Source organism: Schistocerca nitens, chromosome 9, assembly GCF_023898315.1.
Source record: "Schistocerca nitens isolate TAMUIC-IGC-003100 chromosome 9, iqSchNite1.1, whole genome shotgun sequence".
Lineage (NCBI taxonomy): Eukaryota > Metazoa > Arthropoda > Insecta > Orthoptera > Acrididae > Schistocerca > Schistocerca nitens.
Window position 1 is genome coordinate 213,963,437 of NC_064622.1, and position 17,823 is coordinate 213,981,259.

The window sequence follows — 17,823 nt, forward strand, 5'->3', positions numbered from 1 at the left end:
TACCCAAGGTAATGATCACTAGAGTCAAAAATAGAAGGACTAACATCTTCTACTTACGAGAGTATAATATGTTTACTACAATTATGTGCTGATAATGTGCATGGGTTTTATTTTTATTGTGCATGTTAATGAGCCATAATGAGGAATGATGCACATCTTCACCATGGGACAGCATTTGTAGCAAATTAGTGCGAGGAAGTACCTGCTTGTAAGCAGAATACAGTACTTAATGGATTGGCATCCTGCTCTGGCGATACAAAGACTCCCCAATAACTGTTATACCAACCAGAGATGATGTTGAAATGGAAGGTAGATGATACTGATTCTGTATGTGGAAGCTCTGACATATGTGATTAATATGAATTACCACTGTAGGTAAAGTATTATGTCACACGTTAACAAACTGTGTACTGTGCGTGAGTTTGACACGAATAGCAGCAGCAGTTAGTCTTGGAATGCACCCAGGTCTTGCTTGTCCTGTGCATTAAAATTTTGTAACTAACATTGAATCTTCCTCCATCTGTTGGTAACCATGTAGACTGTACAAGGAAGGGTTTCTGCATTGACCTATCACCTATTTTTGAAGTCTGAACTACCTGTATTCCACAAAAGCACTTTGTATTGTGGTGGCATGATGGATTTACTTTGCCACAATGTGTGAATGAAGTTATTGCTGTCTATAAAAGGGTTGGCATAGTTACATAATTATTTATTCTCTATGACTGTGCCTCAGGCAAGTGTTAATAAATGTTATCAGTTATTAACTAAGCAACTATCTATGTTAAAATTTTCTATTGCATGAAGTTTCCCAAAGTGGTAACTCCATAAAAAAACAATAGCACTGCAAACATATATCTTCACACAACATGTCAATACAAGCACCAGAAAAAGGAATCAAAGCGAAGCAGAATTTACTTCTCAACTCAGGACCAGCTCCTTCAACTATTAATTCACTGCAAAATGTAGTAACACATGAAAAGTCATGAGACTGATTACATACGCTTGACGGAGAAATGTTATATGTCTCACTTTCTGACCAATGCAATCACAGCACTCATTCATGCAGGCTGACTGTATATTTCAGCATCACAGGGCGGCAAATAACACTGATAAATGTAGAGTAGCATTTTCACGTCCGGACTAAGATGTGACATGAGAAAGAATAGAAATTTTACCACACCAAAGTCCTGCAGTACTGAAGGAAGCTCTGATACAGTGTTATACATTTTCATCAAAGCCACAATAACAAAAAATTTTTGCAGATGACAAATGGGTGGCAAGTCTCCGTCACAAGTCCTCAAGTACTTATATTCATTTGCAGGCCCTGAATTTCTGCCTGAATAGTCTCTGTGAGTTCTACGGCTTTACAAAATTCTAGCCAAAATCTGTGCCATCACTGTGGTACACAACTTACAATAGCAAATCTTAGCAAAAAAGGCAGACACCATTGCAGACAGCTTAGAGAAGTTTTCACAAGTGCAAAAATCAACAACAGTAACAACAGCATACCCAGAGCACACATGGTTATGGAAGCTGATGGCACTGCCCCTGGAACATGCAGGAGTACTTCCCACCATCTGCAGGCATCTACTGAACCTACTACAGAACAGCTGGTGTGTGGGAGGAGGATGCCTTTGCTGTTCAACGAAGTCCAACAAGATGGCCGCGAGTGTAGAAGTGTGCGATTCTAACTTGGGAAATAGTTATAGTTATGCTGTTAAAAACGGAGTTTGTAAGAATTGTAACACTGAAATAACAACGCTAAAAGAACGAATTGCTAGCTTACAATTCATAGTCAGTTCCTTAAGAAGCGATATTGACTCACTCAAGAAAGAAAATCGGGATCTACGATCGAAGCCAACACTAAGTGAAGTGATGCAAGACAAAAGTGATGTATCGTCCGAATGGGTAAAAGTGTCGTAGAAAAATAGTGTTCCAACTACAAAAAGAACAACAAAGTCTGCTAAAACTGTCACATTTTCGGAAAAAAACAAAAATGTTTTGCAAACAAGTGACTGTGATAACGATTCTCCAAATGATCGTGAACTTGAAAAAGTCAGTGAACTGAAAATGAATAGTGTTTTTTCAAATAATGTCAACAACAAACACAGATCATCAGGGAAAAAGAGTTATGTACTATTACTAACAGACAGTCATGGCAGAAATATATCCAGCATGCTCCGTGAGAAAAATCGCGACATAGCAGTGACTAGTGTAGTGAAACCGGGAGCGGGATGTAAAAATGTTGTAGACATTAGCTCTCAGATGAAATTAGGTTGGTTGGTTTGTGGGATTAAAGGGACCAGACTGCGATGGTCATCGGTCCCTTTTTCCAAAAAAAATTAAAACCGCCCAAAGAGAATAAAAAACAAACAGCAGGAAAGACGTCAGACGACACAGGACGAAAAAGACCCCGACAGAGATCAGACAAAACAAAGTAAAACACACAGAGTGTGACGGTGGTTGGCCAACCATAGAGAAAAAAAAGAGGAAAAGCCAACCACCAAGAACACATTAAAAACTCAGTTTAAAATCAGAGGCTAAAAGCCAGAATCAACGCTAAAAAACAAACACTCAGATTAAACTATAAAAACCCCTGCCCGAATAAAACGCAAAACTAAGTCCACCATGGCAGAGTCATCTAGTAAAAGGGCAGGGAGCGTGTCAGGCAGTGTGAACGTCTGCCTGAGCACAGCTAAAAGCAGACACTCCAATAAAATGTGCACCACAGATAAAACGGAGCCGCAGCGACATAGAGGTGGGTCCTCACGGCGCGATAAGTGGCCGTGTGTCAGCCGAGTGTGCCCAATGCGCAGCCGGCAGAGGGCAACAGACTCCTGGCGGGAGACCCGAATGGACGACCGCCACACAGTCGTCGACGCCTTGATACAACGGAGTTTGTTCGGTAGGGGCGGGTTGCGCCATTCAGCGTCCGATCAAGCGAAAATTTTGCGGCGTAATAGTGCCCGCAAATCAGTCGCCGGGAGGCCAATCTCCAGAGGTGGTTGACTGGTGGCCTCTTTCGCCAGGCGGTCAACATTCTCATTCCTAGGGATCCCAACATGGCCTGGGGTCCAAACAAAGACCACAGAGCGGCCGCAACGGTCAAGAGTAGACAGGGACTCCTGGATAGCCATCACTAGACGGGAACGAGGGAAACACTGGTCGAGAGCTCGTAAACTGCTCAGGGAGTCGCTACAGATAACAAAGGACTCACCTTAGCAGGAGCGGATATACTCTAGTGCTCGAAAGATGGCGACCAGCTCAGCAGTGTAAACGCTGCAGCCAGCCGCCAAGGAACGTTGTTCGGACTGGTCCCCTAGAGTGAGCGCATATCCGACACGACCAGCAACCATCGAACCGTCAGTGTAAACAATTCCAGAGCCCTGATACGTGGCCAGGATGGAAGAAAAGCGGCGGCTGAAGGCCTCTGGAGGGACTGAGTCCTTCGGGCCCTGTGCCAAGTCGAGCCGAAGGTAAGGGCGAGGAACACACCATGGCGGTGTACGCAAAGTGGCCCGGAAAGGAGGTGGAACAGGGAAAAATCCAAGCCCGGAGAGAAGCTCCTTAACGCGCACAGCGATCGGACAACCCGACCAGGGCCGACGCTCTGGCAGATGGACGACCGACTGCGGGAACAGCATACGGTAATTTGGATGCCCGGGCAAGCTAAAAACATGGGCAGCATAAGCAGCCAGTCATTGTTGGCGTCGGAACCGCAGTGGAGGGACACCTGCCTCCACTAGTAAGCTGTCCACAGGGCTGGTGCGGAAAGCACCAGTGGCAAGGCGTATCCCGCTGTGGAGAATTGGGTCCAGCACCCACAACGCAGACGGGGATGCTGAGCCATATGCCAGGCACCCATAATCCAGACAGGACTGGATTAATGCCTGGTAGAGCCGTAACAGGGTAGAGCGGTCGGCGCCCCAGCGGGTGTGGCTCAAACATCACAGTGCATTGAGATGCCGCCAACACGCCCATTTGAGCTGCCGAATATGAGGCAGCCAAGTCAACCGGGCATCGAAAACCACCCCCAAAAACCTGTGTGATTCCACCACCGAAAGAAGTTCGCCGTTAAGAGAAAGCTGCAGCTCCGGGTGGACAGTACGTCGCCAGCAGAAATGCATAACGCAGGTCTTGGCTGCCGAAAACTGAAACCCATGCGCTACAGCCCAAGACTGCGCCTTACGGATAGCGCCCTGTAGCTGACGTTCAACAGCTGCAATGCCAGTAGAGCTGTAGTAAAGGCAAAAGTCGTCAGCATACAGGGAAGCGGAGACAGAATTTCCCATGGCCGCAGCAAGTCCGTTAATGGCTATTAAAAACAGACAGACACTTAAAACAGAACCCTGTGGCACACCGTTCTCCTGGACGTGGGAGGAACTATATGAGGCCGCGACTTGCACGCGGAAGGTACGACACGACAGAAAATTGTGGATAAAAATCGGCAGAGGACCCCGAAGACCCCATCCATGAAGCGTAGAAAGGATGTGATGATGCCATGTCGTATCGTACGCCTTCCGCATGTCGAAAAAGACAGCGACCAGGTGCTGACAGCGGGCAAAGGCAGTACGGATGGCCGACTCCAGGCTCACCAGATTGTCGGTGGCGGAGCGGCCTTTACGGAACCCACCCTGAGACGGAGCCAGAAGGCCCCGAGACTCCAGTACCCAATTCAAGCGCCGGCTCACCATCCGTTCAAGCAACTTGCAAAGAACGTTGGTGAGGCTAATGGGACGGTAGCTGTCCACCTCCAGAGGGTTCTGTCCAGGTTTCAAAACGGGGATGACAATGCCTTCCCGCCATTGCGACGGAAACTCCCCCTCGACCCAAAGACAGTTGTAAAGATCGAGAAGGCGCCGCTGGCAGACCACTGAAAGGTGTTTCAGCATCTGACAGTGGATGCCATCTGGCCCAGGAGCGGTATCAGGGCAAGCAGCTAGGGCACTGCGAAATTCCCACTCACTAAATGGAGCATTGTAAGATTCTGGGTGGTTGGTGCGAAACGAAAGGCTCCGACGTTCCATCCACTCTTTAATGGAGCGGAAGGCCTGGGGGTAATTCGCAGAAGCGGAACTCATAGCAAAATGCTCTGCTAAGCGATTTGCAATGACGTCGGAGTCAGTACAAACTGCTCCACACAGTGAGAGTGCAGGGACGCTGACAGGTGGCCGATAGCCGTAGACGCGTCGAATCTTGGCCCAGACCTGCGATGGAGTGACATGGAGGCCAATGGTGAACACATACCGCTCCCAGCTCTCCTTCTTGCCTTGGCGGATAAGGAGGCGGGCCCGCGCACGCAGCCGTTTGAAGGCGATAAGGTGGTCTATGGAGGGATGTCGCTTGTGATGCTGGAGCGCCCGCCGGCGATCTTTAATCGCTTCAGCGACCTCAGGCGACCAACAAGGCACAGCCTTCCGCCGAGGGGACCCAGAAAAACGGGGAATGGCAGATTCGGCGGCAGTAACGATGCCGGTGGTGACCGATTGAACCACCGCATCAATGTCATCAGTAGAGAGAGGCTCAAAAGCGGCAGTGGAGGAGAACAAGTCCCAGTCAGCCTTATTCATAGCCCATCTGCTAGGGCGCCCAGAAGAGTGACGCTGTGGTAGTGACAAAAAGAGCGGAAAGTGGTCACTAACACACAGGTCGTCATGCACACTCCATTGGACAGACGGTAAGAGGCTATGGCTACAGATTGAAAGGTCAATGGCGGAGTAGGTGCCATGTGCCACACTGAAGTGTGTGAAGGCACCATCATTTAACGGCGAGAGATCGAGCTGCGACAATAAATGCTCAACGATGGCGCCTCGACCTGTTGCCACTGACCCACCCCACAGAGGGTTATGGGCGTTGAAGTCGCCCAATAGCAAAAAAGGTGGCGGCAATTGGGCGACCAGTGCAGCCAGGACATGGTGCGAGACATCACCATCCGGTGGAATGTAAAGACTGCAGACGGTAACAGCCTGTGGCGTCCACACGCGTACAGCGACAGCCTCTAAAGGCGTTTGGAGAGGGACAGGCTCGCTGTGCAGAGTGTGAAGGACATATATGCAGACGCCACCAGACACCCTTTCATAAGATGCTCGGTTCTTATAATAACCCCGATAGCCACGGAGGGCGGGGGTTCGCATTGCTGGAAACCAAGTTTCCTGGAGAGCAATGCAGAAGAAAGGGTGAAGGGCTGAGAAGGTGGCGGAGCTCAGCTAGATGGTGGAAGAAACCGCTGCAGTTCCACTGGAGGATGGTATTGGCCATGGATGGGAAAGGCGTGACGGGACTGGGGAGGCAGATTACGCCTCCGGGGCCCCTGCTGCTACTGAATCACCACCTGTACTACAGCCATCCATTGCGTCCGAGGGACTGGCGAGTTCCAGGTCCTCAGCGGATGCCAGAATCTCCACCTCATCTTCGGACGCAGAGGGAGAAGGTTGCGGTGGGACAGGTGCCACCGCAATTTCAGGATTCTTGGGAGCCTTTTTCTTCGACTGCTTTGCGTGCTGTGCCTTTGGTGGTTCTGGCTGGGAGGGCCTCACTGGGTCAGTCTCAGGGACTGAAGACGACCGCGACGCCCTACGACCAGCGACCGGTGGTTTTTTTGGCAAACTTGCGGGTGTCCGCTTTGGCACTGGGCAAAGCCTGGGATGGGAGGGCCCCAAGGGACCCCTTCCGGGCAAGAGGAGCCGAAGAAGGCTCATGCTTCTCCGGCTGTGAAGGGGGAACAGATGTCCCCGGTGGTTGGGGTGGTGTTGCTCCTGAAGTAGATGGAGCAGGAGCAACAGGGAGTGAAGTGCCCCCCACAACCAAGGGGGCCGGTGAATTCTGACAGAACTGAGTCCGAACTGTTGGGGACGACACTGAAGAGGTTCGAACACGTGTTGCAGCAGCAGCATAGGTGGACGGCATGGGCACAGGATGTAGCCGTTCAAACTTCCGCCTTGCCTCGGTGTAGGTCAGGCGGTCCAGGGTCTTATATTCCATTATCTTCCTTTCCTTCTGGAAGATCCGACAGTCCGGCGAGCAGGGGGAATGGTGTTCTCCGCAGTTAACACAGATAGGAGGCGGGGCACATGGAGTATCAGGATGCGAAGGACGTCCACAATCCCGACACGTGATGCTGGAAGTACAGCGAGATGACATGTGCCCGAACTTCCAGCATTTAAAACACCGCATCGGAGGAGGGATATATGGCTTCACATCACAACGGTAAACCATCACCTTAACCTTTTCGGGTAATACATCACCCTCAAAGGCCAATATGAAGGCACCGGTGGCTACCTGATTATCCCTCGGACCCCGATGGACACGCCGGACGAAGTGAACACCTCGTCATTCGAGGTTGGCGCGTAATTCATCGTCGGACTGCAGAAGAAGATCCCTGTGGAATATAATACCCTGGACCATGTTGAGACTCTTATGCGGCGTGATGCTAACGGAAACATCCCCCAACTTGTCACAATTGAGCAACCTCCGTGACTGGGCAGAGGATGCCGTTTTAATGAGCACAGAACCAGAGCGCATCTTGGACAAGCCCTCCACCTCCCCGAACTTGTCCTCTAAATGCTCCACAAAAAACTGGGGCTTGGTCGACATGAACGATTCTCCATCAACCCGCGTACACACGAGGTACCGGGGTGAATATTCTCCACTGCCTTCTTTAGCAAGACGTTCCTCCCATGGAGTAGCTAGGGAGGGAAACGATCTCTGATCAAATTTTTTCTCGTTGAGGTTAGACCTCGATCGCTTAGAGACTGCTGGTGGAGGCCCACCAGCGAGAGATGATGTACCACGCTTCATTGCGGGTCATCCGCCCTGATGCCACCTACTCCGACCAAGGGCCCTCCCCACGGGTGCCACCCAGCCGCAGCAATAGCCACCTGGCAGGACGGCCATTGCCGGGAGTCCTGATGCCCCAAGGAGATGGGCATCTACTCCTTGGCATACGTGGGGAGTTAACGGCGCAGGCATCAGTAGAGCGATCCCTGTGTTGTCAGGGGGCTACAACCAAGAGGGTACATGGCTGCCCCACCACAATGGGCTGGCTACCGTGCTGGATCTTAGTTGCAAAACTGTCCAAGGTCGTCGTCGCAGGTAAAAGAAACACTGCAGATTGCAGCGTGGGAATCGCACCCAGGGACGTATCCGCGCCCAAGAGATGGAAAACGAGCGGGACACCAGTGCAACGACGAAAATGCCGGCTAAAGGTCTAAACGCACGACGGATACAGTGCACCATGTAAGGCGCCCTTCCCCAATTGGCTCGCTCTTCGGAATAATTTAGAAAGATGGAGGTCAAACCCGAGAGGGGACCATCACATAAGGCCGAAACATTTTAGACTCCTTTTAGTCGCCTCTTACGACAGGCAGGAATACCGCGGGCCTATTCTTACCCCCGAACCCGCAGGGGGAACAGATGAAATTAATGCAAGAAAATGACTTTATCATCTGTATAATGGGTTCAAACGATGTGTCAAAAAATGAAGCAGAGGTTTGCGAGAAAATGCTGCAGAATTTTTTACAAGCTAATAAATGCAGAAACACAGTAGTTGCCACACTTCCTCATAGGCATGATCTGATTTATAGTTCGTGTGTAAACAAAGAAATTCGGAAAACAAACATTAAAATAAGGAAACTGTGTTCTCAATACGCTAAGTGCGATGTACTAGATATAAGCAAGCTGCATCGAAATCTGCACACGAAGCATGGAGTGCATTTGAACTATGAAGGGAAAAGGTTTGTTTGTGATCGTGTTAGTGAAATAATTAAAGAAAGACTTGCAAGGGATAGAACAATCCATCAGCTTTCTGAACATCCTTCCAACAACAGCAAGGACAACAAAATAAACAAGAAAGGAGAATGAAAATACAACACTGCTGACGTTCCTAATTTAAACTAGAGGTATGTGATGCTGTAAATATGATTCCCAATTACCAAATCATGAATACGACCAAACTAAAAATTTATCACAATAATGTGCAATCCCTGCGTAATAAGATCGATGAAATTAACGTACTATTAACACATGAACTTAATGATATCTCAGTGTTATGCATTTCTGAGCACTGGCTTAACCCAGAATTAATCCAGAATACGAAAATAAACAAATTTGTCTTGGCTGCTTACTACTGCAGGAAAAACATCCAGCATGGTGGGCTAGCAATTTACACAAAGGATAATGTAGATTTTATTACACTACCTGACTTAACTAGGGCAAATGTCGAAAAGGATTATGAAATTGCAGCTGTAAAAATTACTCAGTTCAACCTGGTTATTGCTACAGTTTACCGATCACCATCTGGGAATTTTGAACTTTTCTTAAGCAAAATGGAGTCATTGTTAAATAACGTAAATAAAATGGATTGTGAATTGATAATATGTGGTGAATTCAATATTGACTTCCTCACGAATAGTGGAAATAGGGAGGGCATTTTGAACCTTGCAATGTCCTACAATTTAAAGGTTGAAGTAAAAGCAGCTACCCAAGTATCAGAAACTTGCCAAACAGCTCTTAATCAGTTTCTAGTCAAGAAGAGTTTACACAACAGCTCACTAAAAATTTTCAATGCAGGTTTTAGTGATCATCTTGCTCAAATATTAAGCATAAAAGTACAAGGCAGTATCATTAACAACATGTCTTTCAGAACAGCATATCGAAGTTATAATCAGCATAATGTAAACTCCTTCAACAACTTATTACAGAAAGAAAAATGGCTAGGAGTGTACAAAATGAACGATATAAATGAAAAATTCAACACTTTCATTGATACATTAACCCATTTCTTTGAACTTGCATTCCCACTGAAAACATTAACGATACGGGGGAACTCTAGAACAAACAGCTGGATCACAAAGGGAATAAGGGTTTCATGCCAGAAGAAAAGACTACTTAATGAAATATGTAACTCAAAAAATTCCTCACCTGTAGTACGCGCTACTACAAAAAATACTCCAAAATATTAAGAAAAGCAATAAAAGCAGCAAAAATAATGCATAATGATGAAATCATTTATAATTCAGCTAATAAATCAAAGGCTATGTGGAGTGTTATAAAAAAAGAATGTGGAGAATACAGACAACCTTGCAAAAATATAACACTATCACGTAACAATAAAAAGGTAACAAACCCCTTAGAAGGAGCCAACACATTTAACAACTTTTTCACAGGTGTTGCTGATGGTATGTTACAATCAAACGTAAAGAGCACCCAGGCAAATGAATATAAAATAAGTGCATGTAGAGGGTCAATGTACATCAGTTCTGTTTCACAAGATGAAGTAGCTGAAGCAATAAAAGGACTAAAAAATTCCAAATCGGCAGGTATTGATGGTATACCTGCAACACTGTTAAAGAAGAGTGCATCAAACCTAATTGAAGTACTCACACACTTATGCGACTGCTCACTTCAGGCAGGCACTTTCCCTGATGTGTTGAAAACATCAAAAGTTATTCCTGTATATAAAAAAGGGGATAAAGACAATGTAAATAACTACAGACCCATCACAATTTTCTCCTGCATCTCTAAAGTACTAGAAAAAGTTATGTATGAGAAACTTATGAAATTTATAAATAAAGCAGCATCCTATGTAATGAACAACATGGATTCAGAAATAAGAGGTCAACAAAAACTGCTATGAGTGCATCAATTCCATCCTAAACCTGATGGACAAAAACCAGGAAACAATAGGAGTCTTTGTTGACTTGTCAAAAGCTTTTGACATGGTGGACCATAAAATTCTGCTATCAAAGCTAGAAAGATATGGTATTCGAGGTCTGTCCAACAAGTGGATCAGTTCCTTCCTGACTAATCGTATGCAGGCGGTGTGCATCAAGCACACAAATATTGAACTAAAAACTGTATCAAATCACGTATCTGACTATAAACAAATTAAATGTGGTGTACCCCAAGGATCGGTGTTGGGACCCCTTCTGTTTCTTCTGTACATAAATGATCTAAGCTTAAATGTTGATACACACAAAACAATCATATTTGCAGATGACACCACGATTCTATTAAAAGCAGACGACGATGAACAGTTACAGCAGACAGTAAACACGGTCATGAAACAACTTAGCAGCTGGGCACAGAGTAATCAGCTTGTAATAAACAGTAAGAAAACCATTGCTCTAAAATTCCACAATGTTCCTAACACGGACATGTTTATCCCATCAGTCTCTATCAATGACGAACCAGTTGGTAACAATACTGAAACCAAATTCTTAGGACTTTGGCTGCAGAGTAACATCAGATGTAATAAGCATATTGAATATCTCAATGCAGAACTGAGCAAAACATGTTACCTTCTTTGTTCATTAAAATCATGCTGTAGTGAGAAAACAGTATTGAATGCATATCATGCGTACTTTCATTCTCGTCTTAGATATGGTGTCACCTTCTGGGGAAACTCTAAAACAGCTAATAGCACTTTTAAACTACAAAAAAGGGCCATTAGAATCTTGTTTGGGTGCAAGCCTAGAGACTCTTGTAAACCCCTGTTTAAGAAATCTGCTATTCCTCCATTACCATGTGTATACATTATGGAAACTCTTTTGTTCTTTAAATTAAATGTAATAGGCAAGGACCGGAGACTGCAAAAAATCTGTGATATACATGAGCACTTTACCAGACAAAACAGAAACTTACATGTGACTCAAATCAGCACAGCACTGTGCCAAAAAGGTACTTTTCACATGGGAGTTAAGCTTTATAACAAACTTCCGGAAAACATAAAAGCTATCACTGAGGTCAATAGACTTGGAAAATCTCTAAAGTCATGTTTACAGCATCACTGCTTTTACTCCATTGAAGTATATTTAAATTTATGAAATGTGTTATATAAATACTTACATGTAAAGTGTATTATTGTAACCTTAAATATGTATGCCTTGAAATGACTTTCAGCCTGTATATTTATAACTTGACTTGTCCAATGTCTTATGCATAAGCTGCTATGTAGACAACAGGACCAATAAAAAATACAATACAATACAATACAACACAAATTGCAAAGCTCAGCATGGAAGTAGTGACACACCAGCAACAAGTATGAAGTTGCAGCTGGAAAAAACCAAACAATGCCATTACAAAAGACTCAACAGAGCAGTGGTTTGGGTACCACAGGCATTTCAGCAATTCTGCCCATCAATGTACTCAGCCTTGCAACTACCCAAGCTTGATAGGTCGACATTAGTGGGCCCTAACATAAGTCAGTAACAGCACACTTGCCCCAACCTGAGTGTGGTATGAGGAGGATGGGCAAATGCCATGCTATTTGCAGTCAACCAATCACCCCGTCTTTCATGCAGAATCATACATCAGGTGAATAGTTTCTGACTGATTCAGTTTCAGAAGGCAGTCTTTATCCAGGAAGGACTTGTGACTGACACACACACACACACACACAGAGAGAGAGAGAGAGAGAGAGAAAGTTGAACATCACTAGTTGTGATTTATGTCATAAAGCGTGATTATAAGTCAATACTATTACAGGAAAAAGGAAAGGTACTGGAAGTGACTATGTAAGAAGAAAAACATGTTTTTCCATTAAGGATTACCATGAAAATGTTGGGTTTTCCGTATTAACCAAAGACATATCAGATCATTAAAAAAAAGGTCATAAAAAAGAATTGTGACTGTTAAACTAAGCGCTAATGTCAATTGTCACAAAGATATTTACACTGACAACCTATAATTTGACGTCACAGAATATATTCAACCAAGAAGATTTTCAAAAAACATCAGCATAGAAGAAGGATAGTCAATTTCTTTGGCAGTTGGTGATTAATTGCAGTGAGTGAGCATTGACTATTCAGTCATTATAGATTAAGACACAGCAGCATCATTACTCCACCGTTTCCATTAGGGTGATGTCAGTGCAGTCAACAATACAATGCGGTGTGCAGTACAGTGATTAAGGTGAGCCATATGAACAACACAATGGTTTGAATGATTAAAGATAGAAATTGGTGATGCAATAAGACAATTAAAGGTAAAAATTGGTAATGAAATGGGACAACCACGTCCAAACTGGGTGAAGATGCTAAATCATTAAAATAAAGAAAACTTTTAATTTCTTTCAAAATTCTCAATTTTAATTATTTAAGTTGCAAATTTTATTAAGATTTTCAATATTTCTAGTCCCCGTGCCACTATTCAGCATGTGGCATCATTTTAATATGAATAAGAATTTAAGAGACAATCCTGCTCTTTCAAGCAGTATTATTTGTTTAGGATTAAATGTTTTGAACACTAGTAAATGTTATACTAGCAGGTAGGGTGTAGAGTACCACCCTGCAGACAATGCAAGATCAAAGTCATGTAGATCGTGACTAACGTTTTGCATAAAACCAAAAAGTGCACCAGGGCATCAGTTCAGAATATAGCGTTGGCAGAAATGGGTAAACGAGTCTTTATTACGCTCTGATGCTGGGATTAGGACTTGGAATCACTCTGGAACCTGCAGTCTCGATGTCGTGGTTCCAGCATGCCCACTTTGCTGACAGTGTTAGTGGAGAGCGTGCTGCCTGTGGTCATCCACCCGAATGGGCAGACTGCTCTCCCACCCCCTCTACCCTTCTTCCACTGATGCGTGGGATGAAAATATCAACAACAAGAAGTCTACACTGAGTTTATATCATTTAAACAATTCTATAAACCACTCCAATACATGCCCACAAGTCTACTTTGCTATTGTATACATTGATTTTCCCAGAAGATTCAGAAGTTATTCAACATACGATGACTCGAGTCTACTTTGGTTTCAAGAAATTCCTTATAATTTGGATATTTTCCTTGACAACCAATGCCAGGAGACCTCAAGTCTACTTTGCTTTGTATAAATTCATTACCTTTGAACTTTTCTACACCAACCATTGTCAGAAGACTAAAAGTCTACTTTGTGTTTATATAAAATCACTTTTCATAAAACAACAGTCCTGAACAATCTGTGAAAGACATCGAGTCTACACTGTGGTTGAATAACTTCAACCCTTCTTTGGACCATCACTGACCATTGATCTATGAAGATGATGAGTCTACTTAGCATTGTATTGGCCAAACCTCTAGAAAATAGTCATGGTCTGAAGCACAATCATTCCAAAATTCATCCTTCACAAATTTATGATATGAAATCATTGGAATCTGTTACACTATGTGAAACCTTTAATTAATGAAGTTGATATGAAATGTTTTATTTGCAAAACATTGTACTTCTATGAAAAATTTTAATCTTTTGAAGTTATCACCAATCTAAGGAACCATGTATCATTTCTAAAGATGCAAATACTTTAAGATTGAATTTAAATTATAATTCACTGAAATGACTGTAACATATAAAAACTAACTAAATCAAAATTATTATCTGATTCTACTGTATGTAATACACACTGAATTTCTTAGGGTATACGTAAACTTAACTTATGTATGAACTTATTTTAGTACTGAAATATTTTGTGGAATGGAAATATGGCAACCCATTGTATCATGGCTTTTACCCTAACATTCATCAAAAACTTGAAGGTATTTGATGTTTCATATAACTTCAACCCTTTGACAGGGCCATGTATTATCACTTTTTATTTCATCCTATTTTACACATATGAACCATTTGTGAAATACTCTGTAAACGATGCACCTGTGCTCTTACTTTAAATTGCACATTTATGTGAGTGGATCGACTCCTAAAACCCCATATCTAATTGCTGGATTAGTTCTGGATAGTTCTGTTATCTCCTTTGAGTTCTGTCTTTCACTGTCTCACTCTTGTAAGATACGGAAGCCACTCTCCTGTGCTCATTGTAAAGATTTTTATGTAAACGACAATTAAGTTTTCTTAATATAGTATGAAGTTATTCTGCCTTTTATTTCTAACAAAAATCATGTACTTTTTATCTGATTCTTAATTCATATGATGAGTTTTCAGAGTATCCCAGCTGGAACACAGGCATCAACAGCACATTGTTAGTGGATGTTAATGACAGAGCACTTTTCATGTTCAGTCATCACTTTTGATTGCGTCTAATGCTATGTGTTCCTGAGATACTTGGAAAAGTCATTTTATTTGTATCTTGCAGGAGTTTCAAGCAAGCTATGCAAAGAATGATTCAATCATTCATCTGCTAACAACAATGCCATTGTGCTGCCTACACTAGTCAGACAAAGGCCCCATGAACATTTAAAAGTTTTTGATGGTGGTTCATTTCCCTTATATGTTGCATTCTCAGTTTCACACTGAACTCGGTACAAAGCATTCGCTGCATTACCACCCTTAGTCATGCATATTGTGGATGACAATAAGCACAATCATCATCTGGTGACAATTACTGTTTTGTTTTTAATTTACATTTAATCATTGAAATTGTTGTTTTTGATTCTATTTAAGAGTAGTAACTTGTCAGTATCCATGTGTTACGAATCTTGAGGAAACTGAAGTTATGTAGCCCTTCAAAGGAATCCTCCCTGAATTTACCTCAACAGATTTTAGGAAATCCATATTCGATCACTTGCACAAGCAATATAGCCAGAATGAAATATCCATGACATTTGTCAAACTTTACAAATGGTTTGATATTCCGAAACAAGACTTTGGCAAATGACAGCACACAAAACAGAAGAATTTTTTGGTATGGTTATTATGCAAAACTTCATTATCTAAGATATTATTCCACTAACTACAGAGTTTTTTGATGAAAGACTGTAATTTTTAAGGGCCATTGGAAGCTGGTGAAATAAGAAAAACCTTGGGTTTTGGAACAATATAACTATAGACATTACACATTTGTTTTTGTACTGAGGATGTTATCTTTCGTAAGCTATGGACTTACTTATCCTCAGTTCCTCCCTTAATAATCCACTGCTTCAAAATTCTCTTGCAATTACATCTGCACAACATGTTGGTGCAGTGACATTGTGTAAACTACACTGTGTTTTGGAAAACAAGGAAATTTTAAATGGCAACAAGAGAAATGTGAGCCTGGCTTCAGTTTAGAGCAGCACTTCCCCTCCAGACCTTAGCATGCTGACCTCCTGCCTGCAACTCCCACCACTACTGCTCTTCCCCATGTTTGGGCTGCTGACTGCACATCTACCAGCCATGTCATTCTGTACACACACTGCTTAGATTCTTTTGACAAGTTGGTGTAGCTATTGTTGAGATAACAGTTGTTGGGAAATCTGCTCATCTCCCAGGCACAATGGTGACCTGTGAAGTATGCAATGCCACATACAAGCAGGTATTTCCACTTGCTAAGTCATCACGACCACTGTTCCATGCTAAAGATGCATGTCATCTGTCAATATGGCTCACCACAAGCACAATAAAAATTAAACCAAGACAAAACATCTACATATTTATATCATACACATTATTTTATATTATTATGTATTTTCTTAAGATATAAATTACTTTTGTTGTGAGAATTATTTATCGGTAAGGAAACTTGAGGATACATCTAACTCCCCTTGAGTGGTATGTATCATTCCAACTGTAAAGCAAACACATGGAATTGCTATTACACACATGGCTCAAAGCTAAAGAAGACCATCTGAGGGCATTTGCATGAGGTTGGGTAAGCATACCCATCAGTATGCGCAAACATGAGCCCCAGTAAGCCTCACAATAATAAAGGCATACCATGAAATACTGATTGACAGTCACCAAGAAATAAAAACTGTGTATGACTGTCTTAATAAATACATTAACCCCAACAGAATGAGGAAAGAAATTGTGACATCTCTTAGCAAAATCATGCCATTTTCAAGAGGTGATTAGTCAACAATGCACAACTGTATATCAAGTATCAAATATCAGCAGGAATTAAATTAAAAAATAAGAAAAAGAATCAAGAGAAAAGGAGAGAGCGAGCGAGCGAGAGAGAGAGAGAGAGAGAGAGAGAGAGAGAGAGAGAGAGAGAGAGAGAGACCACAATTCATCTGATTGAAGCATGAGCTGAAGCCACAAAACTGTACAGCTACCAGCATGTGGCAGGTAAACACAAAATTTGCAGAAATTGATTGTGTGTACAATTGGTATAAACACACAATAAAAGAAGTGAAATGAGAATACTGCTCAGTGTGAGACAATTATAATAAAATAATCTGTCATAGCACCATAATCATCTAACATTTAATAACATCATCAATGAAGGGCACATTGAGGTGCTGTACTTGTTTGTGTCAACACAAAAGTTGTGACCGTTTCAAGAATTATTTATTTCTCAGTAAAAAAAAAAAAAAAAAAAAAAAAAAAAAAAAGTCTTGCAGTGTGGCAAAGGAAACCAGCTAGGTATGATTTGGGAAACAGACAGCCACTAGCATAGACCTTCCACAGTGTTATGATCAAATGACCCAGTATAGTCACTAAACAAAAGTGCAACACATATGTTACAATCTACGTCAACGGTCTTCAAGTAATCTCCTGGCTATTGCTAATGGAGAGCTGGAATAAATAGAAATATTATCTTACTACCACAGAACATGCACAAAAAGAAATCACTGAGCCCCACCAGATTGATGGTAGCTAAATAGTCTAGTCTCTACAGCAGTATTGGACAGAAAAAGTTTCTGCTTGCCACATTTTATAGACCGTCACTGAGGATTATTAATTCAGTAACAGGAGAGCACTGTTGTTTGGAAAATCTTGTGAGATTTAACAGGCATGCCAAAACTTTTAGATGGCCAATCATCCATTCATATAACTCAGATAGTAAAACATTACCTATAAAAGGAAAAAAAGTATAGGTTTGAATGCCAGTATGGCATACACTGGCACACATATTGTTCTACATGACTGCATGATGTTTGTTCTTTTGGACATGTCCAAAAGAATGG

At 42.7% G+C, this 17,823-nt stretch overlaps 1 protein-coding gene across 6 annotated transcripts in view; it reads right to left on the bottom strand.

Annotated features, from left to right (window-relative positions):
• Positions 1-17,823, bottom strand: part of LOC126202989 (DNA ligase 4) — a 291,615-nt gene that overhangs the window by 143,805 nt on the left and 129,987 nt on the right. The window lies entirely within an intron of this gene.